Source organism: Phyllobates terribilis, unplaced genomic scaffold (genome assembly GCF_046119375.1).
Source record: "Phyllobates terribilis strain yellow unplaced genomic scaffold, ASM4611937v1 Scaffold_37__1_contigs__length_12642776, whole genome shotgun sequence".
In the NCBI taxonomy this organism is placed as follows: Eukaryota; Metazoa; Chordata; class Amphibia; order Anura; family Dendrobatidae; genus Phyllobates; species Phyllobates terribilis.
The window spans coordinates 8,908,478-8,923,322 of record NW_027362797.1 but is presented as its reverse complement, the minus strand read 5'-3'; positions in this window follow the sequence as shown (position 1 = coordinate 8,923,322).

The following is a 14,845-nucleotide window of genomic DNA, read 5'->3' as shown; positions in this document are numbered from 1 at the left end:
CTCCGTCACATACAATATCGGTTCTAACGAGTTCACATACAATGTGACTGTCAGGCGCAGGCTAGAAAAATACCTATAATATCTAATGTTTGCAATTTCAGTGCTCTAAAAGTGATCCGTAACCTTCATAGGGATGTAATAAAAGAGACTACACATAATCAGGGGCAAAAAAAAAACATTTACTTAACATAAAACTAATAACTCTGAAATACAAACATTTCAAAACTCCCGCCAAATAGTCCCCAGTTCGACTGTGTCAAAAAACTCTACAAAGAAAATTTATGGAAACAAACTCAATTTTAAGGTACCTTAAGTACTATTAAACACATATTCAATCAGAATTAGATCCTGAAGTTTCCCCAGAAAAATTACACTTGCAGAGCAAAGAGCAAGAATTACACATCATTTTTGCATGTGTCAGGCAGATTGCATTATGAAATTTGTGACATTCATAATTAGAAAGCCTTCTGATTCCGCTTTCCGTGGTGCAGGTGGTGCATCTCCTTCTTTTGGGAGGTGGTGCAGGTGGTGAATTTTCACTATCATCTTCTGGGCGGAATCTTTTGAGCTGAACTTTAAGGCGAGCCGGGATACCGATTGTTTTCATACTTCTCCTGCGTAGCTCTCCAAGCACTAGTTCATGGGCCAATTTTTTCAGATAGAATCGTCTACGGAGTGGTTCAAGCTTGTTTTCAGGGTAAATGACTTGTGAATTTATACCACCCAAATTCAACATAGCAAAAAATATGACCATTGGCCAGCGTTTGGTGTTTCTGCTGACGTTGAAAGTTGAGCACATCTGATCAGCTGTATCAACACCCCCTTTGGTTGCATTATAAAATGTAATTATCTCCGGGTTTTTTTGTGCCTCAGTCTCAGGATCGATGGCATCATCATCATGAAGTGTTGATAGAAGAAGTACAATTTTTTTTGCTTGTGGTACATAGGAAACCAAAACCTTTCCATTATGGAATGCAAACATACTGCAGTACTGTTGTCTCCCTTTCACACTTACAAACTGTGTAGGCAATTCTTTTTTATTTTTTCTTACAGTTCCGACATATGAAAGCTTCTGCATTTTCAGATAATCAATCAGATCACAATTTGAAAACCAATTGTCAGCTGTTATATTGCGACCCGATCCAAATAAGGGCTCAGCCAGTCTTTTTACAACATCACTGGGTTTGTTGCTGACACAGTAAGGACCTTCTGGTTGTTTTCCTGCATAAACTTCCAGGTTGTAAGTGTAGGTCTTACTGGCATCAACAAGGGCATACATTTTTATTCCATATTTGTTAGGCTTTGATGGAATATATTGATGAAAGGCACATTTACCACGAAAACCAGGGAGCATTTCGTCAATAGTGAGATTCTCCCCAGGGCAATAGCTTTTTTTTACAGTTTTCAACAAATTTTTGGAATATATCACGAATTGGAGCAAGTCGGTCATGTGTTTTACGTTCGGTTCGGGTAGTTCTGTCGTCAAACCGAAGGCAACTGTTAGAACCTTGCTCTTAGGTTTTTTCCTTTGCTGGTCACATGACCTTGTTGGCCTATTTAATCCTGCTCCGCCCTTCTGGCTTTGCTGGACTTCATTGTATAACTACTTTCTAGCTAGCCTGTGCTCTGTATCTAACTCTGTTAGTTTGCTTGGTCTACGGACCTCTATGTTCTATATATTTTGTTTGTTCGTCTGTCTGCTACTATTTCTGTTAGGAGGTGTCCATTTTCCTCCCAGTCCTTAGTACTTGTAGGGATTCCTCCCCCACATCTATAGGTCTCCGTACAGACTAGCTTAGGACTTTAGCAGGTCTGATCGCAGGATCAGGTCCCCTGTTACATCGTAGGGATTCAGCTGAGTTCTATCGTAGGGACAGATCTCCTCTCTTTCCTTAGCTCTGGTAGCAGAACATAACAGTAAGTCCAGCCTGCAAATTCTCTAAGGAAAGATTTTTCTGTTCCATCATGGTGTCGGTTCAGGATTTGGCTCATCGCCTGCAGGGACTCTCTCTGGAGGTGGCCGAGCTCCGTCAGCACGTGAGTAACTGTCCTGGAGCACATTTCTTGGAGCCTAAGGTATGTTTGCCGGATTTATTTTTTGGTGAACACCGAGAATTTTTTTCATTTAAAAATGCTTGCTTATTGTATTTTCGTTTGAGACCCAAGTCCTCTGGGGATGAATCCCAGCGCATAGGGTTCATAATGTCACTTTTGCGCAAAGAGCCTCAGGAGTGGGCCTTTTCTTTGCAACCTAGTGATACATGCTTCAGATCAGTGGATAGTTTTTTTTCTGCTTTGGGGCTATTATATGATGATCCTGACCGTGTCGCATCAGCTGAGACTGAGTTAAGACGTTTGAGACAAGGATCAGGTAATGTGGAAAAATATTGTACTCATTTCCGTCGATGGTCTACTCAAACAGGGTGGAACGATTCTGCTCTGAAAAGTCTATTTCTTGCTGGGCTCAATGAAAGGGTTAAAGACCTGCTAATTGCTTATCCTACACCTGAAGATTTGCAACAGGCTATGCAATTAGCTATACGGGTGGATAGAAGACTGCGTGCAAGGGTTAATGAGAGCAAATCCTCTGCTATGTCAGTTTCTGGTTATAAGAATGTGTGTACTAACAGTGGTGAACCGATGGAGATTAGATCGGTGGCACCTCGCTCTCAAGAAAAAGACCGTAGACTTTTTGAAGGCTTGTGTTTCTATTGCGGAAAATCTGGTCATTTGATTAAAGGCTGTGAGCTTCGTATGAAGAAAGAAAAAAAAATGGTCAGTCATGCCCGTATTGCCTGTTTAAATTCCAAGGGTGTATTTTTAGCTGCTTCCACGATTGCTCAGGAAAAATTAATGGAATTTCGGGTGTTTGTCGATTGTGGGTCTACTCTGAATGTAATTGATGGGGGATTCTTGGAAAGACTCAATTTAAAACCCGAACCTTTATCATCCCCCATTGCTGTGGTTTCTGTGGATGGTTCCCCTTTGAAGAATATTACTCTCAAGGTCTGTGAATTTCCCCTCACTATTAATGGTGTTCACCATGAGAAATTGGATTTGGTAGTGTTGAATAACTTGCCTTCTCCAGTAATATTGGGATTGCCCTGGTTAAAATTTCACAATCCTGTACTGGATTGGTCTACCAATGAAATTAAATCTTGGAGCCATAAATGTTATGACAAGTGTTGTAACGGGCGTATTGCAGCTTTGGATAGGGGAGAATTGCCTGTTCCTATTCAGGATTTTTGGAGAGTTTTTTCTGAGAAGGAATCGCAGGTTTTGCCTCCCCATAGAGACTATGATTGTTCTATTGAATTTGTCCCTGGAGCGACTCTTCCTAAAAGTCGTTTATTTAACCTTACTATTCCTGAGAGGAAGGCTTTGGAGGAATACATACAGACAAGTTTGGCCGCCGGTCACATTAGGCCCTCTAAGTCTCCTGTGGCGGTTGGATTTTTTTTGTAAAAAAAAAGGACGGCGGTTTACGTCCTTGTCTGGATTTTCGTGAGATTAACAAAATTACTGTACGCAATCCTTACCCACTGCCATTGATTCCTGATCTGTTTAACCAGTTAATGGGGGCCAAGTGGTTCTCTAAAATTGACCTTAAGGGGGCATACAATCTGTTGCGCATGAAGGAGGGTGACGAATGGAAGACTGCTTTTAACACTCCTGTGGGTCATTTTGAGAATCTGGTGATGCCTTTTGGTCTTACCAATGCTCCTGCATTTTTTCAGAATCTTATTAATGACATCCTTAGACCTTTGATCGGCAAAAATGTGGTTGTGTATTTGGATGACATTTTGATTTATTCGCCGGATCTGGAGTCTCATTGGCGGAGCGTACGTGAGGTATTACAGTTGTTAATGGACAATTCGCTTTTTGCTAAGCTGGAGAAATGTGAGTTCGCTGTACAGAGAATTAGTTTTTTGGGTTACATTATCTCCAGCGAAGGTTTTGAGATGGACCCGGTTAAAGTTCAAGCTGTACAGGAATGGCCTAGGCCTATTGGTTTGAAATCGATACAGAGGTTTTTAGGTTTCGCCAATTATTACAGAAAATTCATAAAAAATTTTTCTAGTATTGTCAAACCTCTGACCGATCTCACCAGGAAAGGTGCTGATGCGGTTCAGTGGTCTTCTGAGGCTATTGAAGCTTTTGTGTATCTCAAGGAGAGGTTCACCTCTGCTCCCATCCTTATGCAGCCTGATGTGACTAAGCCGTTTTTGGTTGAGGTTGATGCTTCCTCTGTGGGGGTTGGCGCAGTATTGTCTCAGGATAACGGGGATGGATTACATCCCTGTGCCTTTTTTTCAAAAAAATTTTCGGAGACTGAACTGAATTACGATATTGGTAATCGGGAATTATTGGCTATTAAACTCGCATTTGAACACTGGCGCCACTTCTTGGAAGGTGCGGAATTTCCCGTTCAGGTTCTTACGGATCATAAAAATCTGATATATCTTGATGCTGCCAAGCGCCTGAATGCCCGTCAGGCTAGGTGGGCACTGTTTTTCTCGCGGTTTAATTTCTCCGTTACTTACATCCCTGGTACTAAGAATGTTAAGGCGGATGCCTTGTCTCGCAGTTTTTCTCCCATAGTCGGTGCTGAGAAAGAGGAGAACATTTTACAAGAAGGTGTTGTGATAGCTGCTTTGGACTCCGTTTTGGAAGATGAGATTCTTAAAGCACAGGAGAATGCCCCATCTAACACTCCTCATGGGAGGTTGTTTGTGCCTGGGACCTTTAGGAGAGATTTGTTTGTTGAGTGTCACGAATCTCGGTTGGCAGGTCATCCCGGAATCTCTGAGACCAAGAGACTGGTGGGTCGCAGTTTTTGGTGGCCTGGATGGCAGAAGGAAGTCATTAAGTGGGTGCGTCAACGTACTATATGTGCTAGATCTAAGTCCTCTCATACTCCTGCTGCGGGGTTGCTTTGTCCTTTGGAGGTTCCTAGTGCTCCTTGGACACATTTGGCTATGGACTTTATAACTGACCTTCCCCCCTCTGAGGGTTTTACTGTCATCTGGGTGGTCATGGACCGTTTTAGCAAGATGTGTCACTTGGTTCCCTTCGTCAAACTGCCCTGCGCTAAAACTCTCGCTAAGGCCTTTGTCAAGGAAATTGTCAGACTTCATGGCGTTCCTACTGACATTGTTTCTGATAGGGGTCCTCAGTTCGTGGCTCGTTTTTGGCGTGCCTTTTGTGACAGGTTGGGAGTTCATTTATCGTTCTCGTCCGGATATCATCCTGAATCTAATGGCCAGACAGAAAGGAAAAACCAGGATGTTGAGCAGTTCTTGCGTTGTTTTGTGGCAGACAATCAAGAGGGGTGGTCTGAGTTTCTGCCACTTGCTGAATTTGCTCTGAACAATCATACATCTTCTTCTGCTGGTTGTTCGCCTTTTTTTTGTTGTTCTGGGAGACATCCGTCGTTTGGGTCGTTCTCCAAGTTGGGATGTGCCGTGCCTGAGGAGGAGAATTTTTCCGGTGATTTGGAGAGAGTTTGGACGGATGTGCGTGGTAATCTTCAGGAGGCCAACAGAAAATCTAAAGACTACTTTGATAGGAAACGACAGGAGGTTTTGTTCGCTGTTGGTGACATGGTTTGGTTGTCCTCTAGGAATCTGCGGTTGAGGATTCCTTCTAAGAAATTGGGTCCCAAGTTTGTAGGGCCCTTTAAGGTGCTTCAGGTTGTCAACCAATCTGCTGTTAGGTTGGAGGTTCCTACCTCCTGGAGAATTAATCCGGTATTTCATGTCTCTCTGTTAAAAAAAGCTGTTGTGTCGGATGGTGATGCCTCTGCCTCTGTTCCTCCGGTGGTGGAGGACGGGGAATATGAAATTTCTCGCATCCTTAACTCTAGACGGTATAGAGGTAGTTTGCAGTATCTTGTGGCCTGGAAAGGTTTCGGACCCGAGGATAACTCTTGGGTGAGGTCAGATGATGTTTCCGCGTCCAGACTTATCAGAGCGTTTCACAGGAGATTTCCTGATAAGCCTGGTCCTAGGGGATCCGGAGGATCCTCTTAGAAGGGGGGGTACTGTTAGAACCTTGCTCTTAGGTTTTTTCCTTTGCTGGTCACATGACCTTGTTGGCCTATTTAATCCTGCTCCGCCCTTCTGGCTTTGCTGGACTTCATTGTATAACTACTTTCTAGCTAGCCTGTGCTCTGTATCTAACTCTGTTAGTTTGCTTGGTCTACGGACCTCTATGTTCTATATATTTTGTTTGTTCGTCTGTCTGCTACTATTTCTGTTAGGAGGTGTCCATTTTCCTCCCAGTCCTTAGTACTTGTAGGGATTCCTCCCCCACATCTATAGGTCTCCGTACAGACTAGCTTAGGACTTTAGCAGGTCTGATCGCAGGATCAGGTCCCCTGTTACATCGTAGGGATTCAGCTGAGTTCTATCGTAGGGACAGATCTCCTCTCTTTCCTTAGCTCTGGTAGCAGAACATAACAGCAATGAATTAGAAGCTTGAATCTGTTTATGGACATAACAAGGCCAAATTTTTCAACTCCATCCCCATCTTTACTCCAAACTTTGTCTATTTGCCCTATAAGCTCCTGCAAGGTATACTAATCCAAAAAAGCACCCAGTTCTATTTCATCTGTGGCCTTGATGGTTCTGTTGCAGATGAACTTGTCCTTTATAATGTCTATATATTGGTTGGTATATGTGACAATAGAGTCCAGAATGTCATCGAATAAACTATTCCAGCATTCAACTGCAGTTTTTGCATTACTTGTAGTTCCTATAACTGCAGGAAGGTGAGTAATAATGTTTTGAGGTTCCCTACGTTTTTTCTGGAGTGGCTTCTTGTTCCATTGTTTTTTTTTATCTTTTCCCATATAATAAGATTCTACATCTTCATCCTCATCACTGTCACCATCTGGCTCTGTTTCAGAATCCACTTCACATACTTCCACCTCATCATGAGAATCAATCTCACTTTCCTCTCCTAAATCCTCATTCAGTGTGGGGTCTGCATCATCTAACAGCATATTTGTTACTTTCTCAACATCAAGGTTTTTTGATAAATTGTACATTTTCCTCTCCATTTCAGCAGATAATCTGAAGCAAGAGAAGGAATATGTGTTAGGGAACTACTGTATATGCCTGAGCAGCACACTTTCTTTTTTAATCTGCCTTATTTCTATGAAATATCCTCACACTTTGTGCTATACATTCATAAAACAAGCTAAATAAACAATTGTGATGAATAAAAACATAAAATACCAACCTTATTGAGTGTGACGTGTTCACATACAATGAGCCTGAGAGATTAGTGCAGTTATATCTGTCCTCCTGAAGCTCTGCAATCCAACTGTGGTATGAGGTTTCACAGAGCTGCTAGAGACAGGAGACTACCTGGAGGGAGGGGATTTCCACACAATCTGGTGAGGAAGGAGAAATGAAAGTAAAAGAGATGTGCCTGTCAGGCCTATTGTATGTGACGGAGGGTTAATCAAATGGCAGGGCTACGACACGGAAGAAAATTCATGGGAACCAGTAAGCAACGTCAATGCTCCCCGTTTGATTAGACAATTTCATCAGCGGTATCCTGCAAAGCCTGGGCAAATTGCATCCAGAGGCCGCCGTTAAGAGGGGAGTATTGTTAGGATTTGAACCTGTGACCCATTGCTTGCTAGTCTGATCCTTTGCTGTGGAGCTATTCGGAACTTGTTTAACTCCTGCCTGAAATCATATGAACTTCGTCTGGGATAGAGATCATCACCTGCCCTTCTGATTGTTCCCGCCCTGATTGAGATTGATTGGACCTGCTATATATACCTGGCCCTGTGCAGCTTCCTGTTGCTGAGTATTGTGGTGCTCAGTCTAACTAAGTGAAGCATTATCTGAGCTCCTGATTTGGAAGGTGTTCTGCTGGCTCCTTCCTGCTTCTTGTGAAAACTCTGCCGTTCCTACCTCGAACTTCTATTGCCTAAACGAACCTGGTGCTCGTGTGTGATCCCGGCCAGCCCTTGCTCGGGCGGGCCCCTACATCTGCTGACATAGTGAACTACCACCGCCATATACTGCATCTGCTGACATAGTGAACTTCTACCGCCATATACTGCATCTGCTGACAAGGTGAACTACTACCGCCATATACTGCATCTGCTGACAAGGTGAACTACTACCACCATATACTGCATCTGCTGACATGGTGAACTACTACTGCCATATACTGCATCTGCTGACATGGTGAACTACTACCGCCATATACTGCATCTGCTGACAAGGTGAACTACTACCACCATATACTGCATCTGCTGACAGGGTGAACTACTACCGCCATATACTGCGTCCCCAGAAGTCTTCCCACGGTCAGGTCACCTGTACACATCTGCTCCGGCCACTGACCTCCAGTCCAGTATCGCCAGTAACATGACACCTTTACAAAATAATTCTACTACTGCTGAAGTCCTAGACTTCTCTTTCATTGCCCCCATAAAGTATAATGCCAACAAAAGTGCCCCCATATATATAGTATTCTGCACTCCCCATAGTCCTCCATATAGTATAATTCAATCCCCATAGTCCTCCATATAGTATAATGCACTCCCTATGGTCCTCCATATAATACAATGTACTCCATCCACATGGTCCTCCATAAAATATAATGCACCCCACATGGTCCTGCATAGAATATCATGCATTCCCCAACCTCTTCCATAGAATATAATGCACCCCCCATAGTCCTCCATAGAATATAATGCTATTCCCTTGGTCCTCCATATAGTATTATGCTCTCCCCATTCTCCTCCATACAACATAATGTACTCCCCATCATCCTTCATCTAATATAATGCACTCACCATGGTCCTCCATAGAAAATAATGCACCCCCCACGGTTCTCCATAGAATATAATGTTACACGCACGCTGCTAGGTTCAGATAAGGGCTTCATGAATTCTTTGGAATCCTGGGGGAACCATTACTCAGGGCAACCATAGGCTGCAGCTTCTCTCAGGCACACGATAGATTCAATTGCTGACCAGACAGATCTGACAAGAGTCTTTTTCAACAGTTTAACAGTGGAATTTAATCTGATTCAGTGTAATTCAGGGATATTACAGCAACAATCTTCAATAAAGTACAGTCTGAATTTCTTGAGCAACCAGCTCCAGTAACAATACCGTAGTTTCTTCACAAGGCACAGTATTACAGACTCTTCAGTAGCACAATTCAGCATAGATTAGATCTCTTAGAAGCACACTTCTATGCATACCCAAACACAGGCTTTTCCTTCACAAGGACACAATAGTACACAGCATTCTTTATCCTGCATGGAGATGGAGGGGGGAGGGTTTGATGAGGGAGATGATCCCTGTGACACAATTTATTTCAGTCCTTATCTTCCTGCCCAATAAAACTCTGCACTGTTAGTTCAGGGAGTTTATCTGACCTGTGTTTAATTTCTCTCCTGATCTGAATCCTGTTCAGTTGCCTTCTGTCAGATACAGATAACATGCCACCTTTCTCTTCGGCTTCAGCCAGACTACAATAAAAAGTTCCCCACAATCCCCCTGGGACTCTGCTAAAACAATCCCTATCTCCGGTGACTGTGTTAAACTCTCTAGTTGCTGGATACTTTTGGAGCAAAACACTTCCTATCTCCGGTGCTTGTGCTATTTGTAACAGTTGCTGGATGATTTGGAAGCAACAGCACTACTTCTGCATGTTACAATAATGCCCTATAATGCTCAAGGTCCTCAATAGAATATCATGCTCTCCCCATGGTCCTCTATAGAATATAATGCTCTCCCCATGGTCCTTTATAGAATATAATGCTCTCCCCTTGGTCCTCCATAGAATAGCATCCTCTCCACGTGGTCCTCCATAGAATATTATGCTCTCCCCATAGTCATCAATAGAATATCATTCACTCCCTATGATCCTACATAGAATATATTGTACTCCTCATGGTCCTTCCTAGAATATAATGCATTCCACCATGGTCCTCCATAGAATATAATGCTCTCCAATTGGTCAGCCATATAATATAATGCCCCTCTCCTCATCCTCCTCCATACAACATAAGGCACTCCCCATCATTCCACCTAATATAGTGCACTCCCCATGGTACTCCATAGAATACAATGCTGTCCCCATGGTTCTTCATAGAATATAATGCACCCCCCATGGTCCTCCATTGAATATCATGTACTCCCCATGGTCCTCCATAGAATAAAATGCGCACCCTATAGTCCTCCATAGAATATAATGCACCTCTCCCAATGGTCCTCCATAGAATATCATGCACTCCCCATGGTCCTCCATAGAATATAATGCTGTTCCCATGGTCTTCCATAGAATATAATGCTCTCTAATTGGTCAGCCATATAATATAATGCCCTCCTCATGGTCCTTCATAGAATATAATTATTTCCCCTTGGTCCTCCATAGAATATAATGCTGTCCCCATGGTCTTCCATAGAATATAATGCTCTCCAATTGGTCAGCCATATAATATAATGCCCCTCTCCCCATGCTCCTCCATACAACTCCCCATCATCCTCCATTTAATATAATGCACTCACCATGGTACTCCATAGAATATAATGCACTCCCCATGGTCCTCCATAGAATATAATGCACTCCCCATGGTCCTCCATAGAATATAATGCTCTCCCCATGGCCCTTCATAGAATATAATGCTCTACCCATGGTCCTTCATAGGATATCATCCACTCCCCATGGTCCTCCATAGAATATAATGCGCCCCCCATGGTCCTCCATAGAATATCATGTACTCCCCATGGTCCCCCATAGAATAAAATGCGCTACCTACAGTCCTCCATACAATATAATGCACCTCTCCCAATGGTCCTCAATAGAATATCATGCACTCCCCATGGTCCTTCATTGAATATAATGTACTTCACATGGTCCTCCATAGAATATAAGGCACCCTTCATGGTCCTCCATAGAATATAATGTGCTCCCCATTGTCCTCCATAGAATATAATGCACTCCCCATGATTCTCCATAGAATATAATGCACTCCCCATGGTCCCCATAGAATATAATGCACTCCCCATGGTCCCCCATAGAATATAATGCACTCCCCATGGTCCCCCATAGAATATCATGCACTCCATATGGTCCTACATAGAATATATTGTACTCCTCATGGTCCTTGGTAAAATATCATGCACTCTCCCATGGTTCTCCATAGTAAAAGGAATTCATAGGAAAAGTTGTAGTGTAATAGTATGTAACATATAGCAATAATTTTACTAATACTAGTGATCATAGAGTGCATAGTGCAGGGGTTTTAAAAGGGCGCCAAAAGATATCACGGCCCACAAAGTGACGCATACTTCATTCACCGCGATGCCAGCTGGCGTCCTTGTCATGTGATCACATTCTTGGATGGTGCCAGTAGGAGATGTGGATGGGTTCTGTGTGGTTGATGTGTAGCTTGTCCCAATGTTGATCGCAGTGATACGTTCTTTAATTCCAGTGGGTCCAAGACCTACAAGATTGAGAAGCGTATCACTTGCACTACAAAAAAGGTTATTTATTTTGCCACCTGTCCATGTGGACTTATCTATGTGGGCTTGACCACTCGACAATTTAAGATGCGTATTTGTGATCATGTATTGGGTATTGATGCAGCATCTGACTACACGGATACATCCACACTCAAGACCATACCAAGTCACTTTAATTTACATCACAAATTTGACAGTTCTCTCCTCACAATTGGAGGGATTGACTCTATTGTACCCAACAGACGTGGAGGTAAAACTAGTCCGAGATTGGCGCAGTTAGAATCTCGCTGGATTTGGAAGCTCAATACACTACATCCCAGCAGACTGAATGAAAATATTAACTTTGCATCCTTTCTGTGATTGATTACCCATCATTGTGGCTTTAGTTCTTATCTGCTTGTATTTGTCCACATGGTTGTTGCAAGTGTTCTTATCCGATTTTAATAAATTTTATTTGCTTACTTGTTTTCTTTTTATACTCTAGGGTTCCTTATTTACGTTATCCTCATTTATATATGCATATATATGTGTTATAGTGACTGTACTACTATCTATGCTATGGGTCTGCCAGTTTGTTTTTTGCTGTGCCTGACATTAGGTCTACAATATTACACCATATAAAAACATTGATACATTGTTAGTCCTATGCGGAGTTTCATTGGTGATTATGTGCTTTCAATTGTAAACACTATGTACAACCAGTTATGTAACTTTGTTATTGCTAGGTGTTTACAGATTTATAGCTTTGTTGTAGTATTGATGAGGACGTGGCTATTGCACTATACAAGTGTCATATATACAGGTGCATCTCACAAAATTAAATATCATCAAAAAGTTAATTTATTTCAGTTCTTCAATACAAAAAGTGAAACTCATATTAAATAAAGTCATTACAAACAGAGTGATCTATTTCAAGTGTTTATTTCTGTTAATGTTGATGATTATGGCTTACAGCCAATGAAAACACAAAAGTTATTATCTCAGCAAATTAGAATACTTTCTAACAACAGCTTGAAAAATGTTTTTAAAATCTGAAACGTTGGCCTATTGAAATGCATGTTCAGTAAATGCACTCAATACTTGGTCGGGGCTCCTTTTGCATCAATTACTGCATCAATGCGGCGTGGCATGGAGGCGATCAGCCTGTGGCACTGCTGAGGTGTTATGGAAGCCCAGGTTGCTTTGATAGCAGCCTTCAGCTCGTCTGCATTGTTGGGTCTGGTGTCTCTCATCTTCCTCTTGACAATACCTCATAGATTCTCTATGGGGTTAAGGTCAGGAGAGTTTGCTGGCCAATCAAGCACAGTGATACTCTTGTTTTTAAACCAGATATTGGTACTTTTGGCAATGTGGACAGGTGCCAAGTCCTGCTGGAGAATGAAATTTCCATCTCCATAAAGCTTGTCGGTAGAGGGAAGCATGAAGTGCTCTAAAATTTCCTGGTAGATGGCTGCGCTGACTTTGTTCTTGATAAAAGACAGTGGACCTACACCAGCAGATGACATGGCTCCCCAAACCATCACTGATTGTGGGAACTTCACACTAGACCTCAAGCAGCTTGGATTGTGGCCTCTCCACTTTTCCTCCAGACTCTGGGACCTTGATTTCCACATGAAAATTGGAACTTTGGGACCTTGTGGAGTGTGTCAGTAGTGTGTCAGTTACGTTCTGGACATCTGTCAAGTCAGCAGTCTTACCCATAATTGTGGAGGCTATTGAAACAGACTAAGGGACCTTTTTAAATGCTTAGGAAGCCTTTGCAGGTGTTTTTTGTTAATTATTCTAGTTTACTGAGATAATGACTTTTGTGTTTTCATTGGCTGTAAGCCATAATCATCATTAACAGAAATAAACACTTGAAATAGATCACTCTGTAATGACTGTATATAATATATGAGTTTCACTTTTTGTACCTGTATATATGAGTCAATGTTAACATATGGACATGGTTTTATTTTATACCTTCCTTGCAGTCTACATGCTATATCTATATGATCTAGATATTTGAATGGTTATGGTGTTGTGGCCAGACTGCCCTTTCTGTATTTTGATTATGCCCATATTGTGATTTCAATGTTCATATTTACCTGTGTCAGTCATTGTGTGCATATTCTTGGAATGGGATTCTTTGTTATCCATCGCGACCCTGTACGCATGTGCGCTATACTTCCGCGGTCCCTGCCGGCTCTCTGTGCCGTCTGACTTCGGGTCATGTGGTTCCCATGTGATCGTGGCGTCTTGCCGTCACATGACGCTGGCTATCATACCAGTTGACATGGTGACGCATGCGTCACTTCCTGGGCCGCGATGTCATTTGGTGCCCTTTTTAAACCCCTGCACTATACACTCTGTATGCCCCCTGACGAAGGGAGTTCGAAACTCGTGTTGGGACAGCCGTACTGTTGTTGGAGACTTGCTGCCTTCCGTTTACACCAGTGTGTTATGAATACTTATCCCAATGTGGAATTTACCTTCTAGATAGGCTACGAATAGTACTATTAGGCTGTGTCTGGATTGGGTAGTGCCATATGTTGGACAGTAAGGACATGCCAAATACTTAGTTTTATATATATAGACCATATGATTTGTTACTTATTGGCACAGTCCTATTACGGAAGGGTTTTAGCATGGTATACATGGTATGAATTGACATCATTATGAATAATGTCTCCACTGCTGCGTGTCCTTTTTGTATATAACCATTTGCACTGTGCACTTTGTTCCTACCATTACCTGTTAATAGATATTTATTTAATACAAAAATTCTTATATTTTATGAATATGCATTTAGGCCTATGATTGTTAGAACTCTCCTGTTAGGTTTTTTCTATCTTGCTGGTCACATGACTTTGTTTGCCTATTTAATCCTGCTCCGCCCTCCTGGCCTTGCTGGACTTCATTGTAATTTCTACTCTTAAGTTAGCCTGGTGCTTAGCTACCTTTCTCAGTCAGTTTAGCTTGGTCTTCGGACCTTTATGTTCTATGTTGTGTGTTTGTCTTTTACTGCTACAATTTCTGCTAGGAGGTGCCCAACTTTATCCCAGTCCCTAGTTCTTGTAGGGATCCCTCCCTTGCATCTATAGGTCTTCGTGCAGACTAGCCGAGGACTTTAGCGGGTCTGATCGCAGGATCAGGTTCCCCGTTACATCGTACTGGTCCCCATAAAATGCTCCATACAGGATACTGGTCCCCATATAACGCTCCATACAGAATACTGGTCCCCATATAACGCTCTATACAGGATACTGGCCTCCATAAAATGCTCCATCCAGAATACTGGCCCCCAAATAACACTCCATCCAGAATACTGACCCCCATATAACGCTCCATACAGAATAC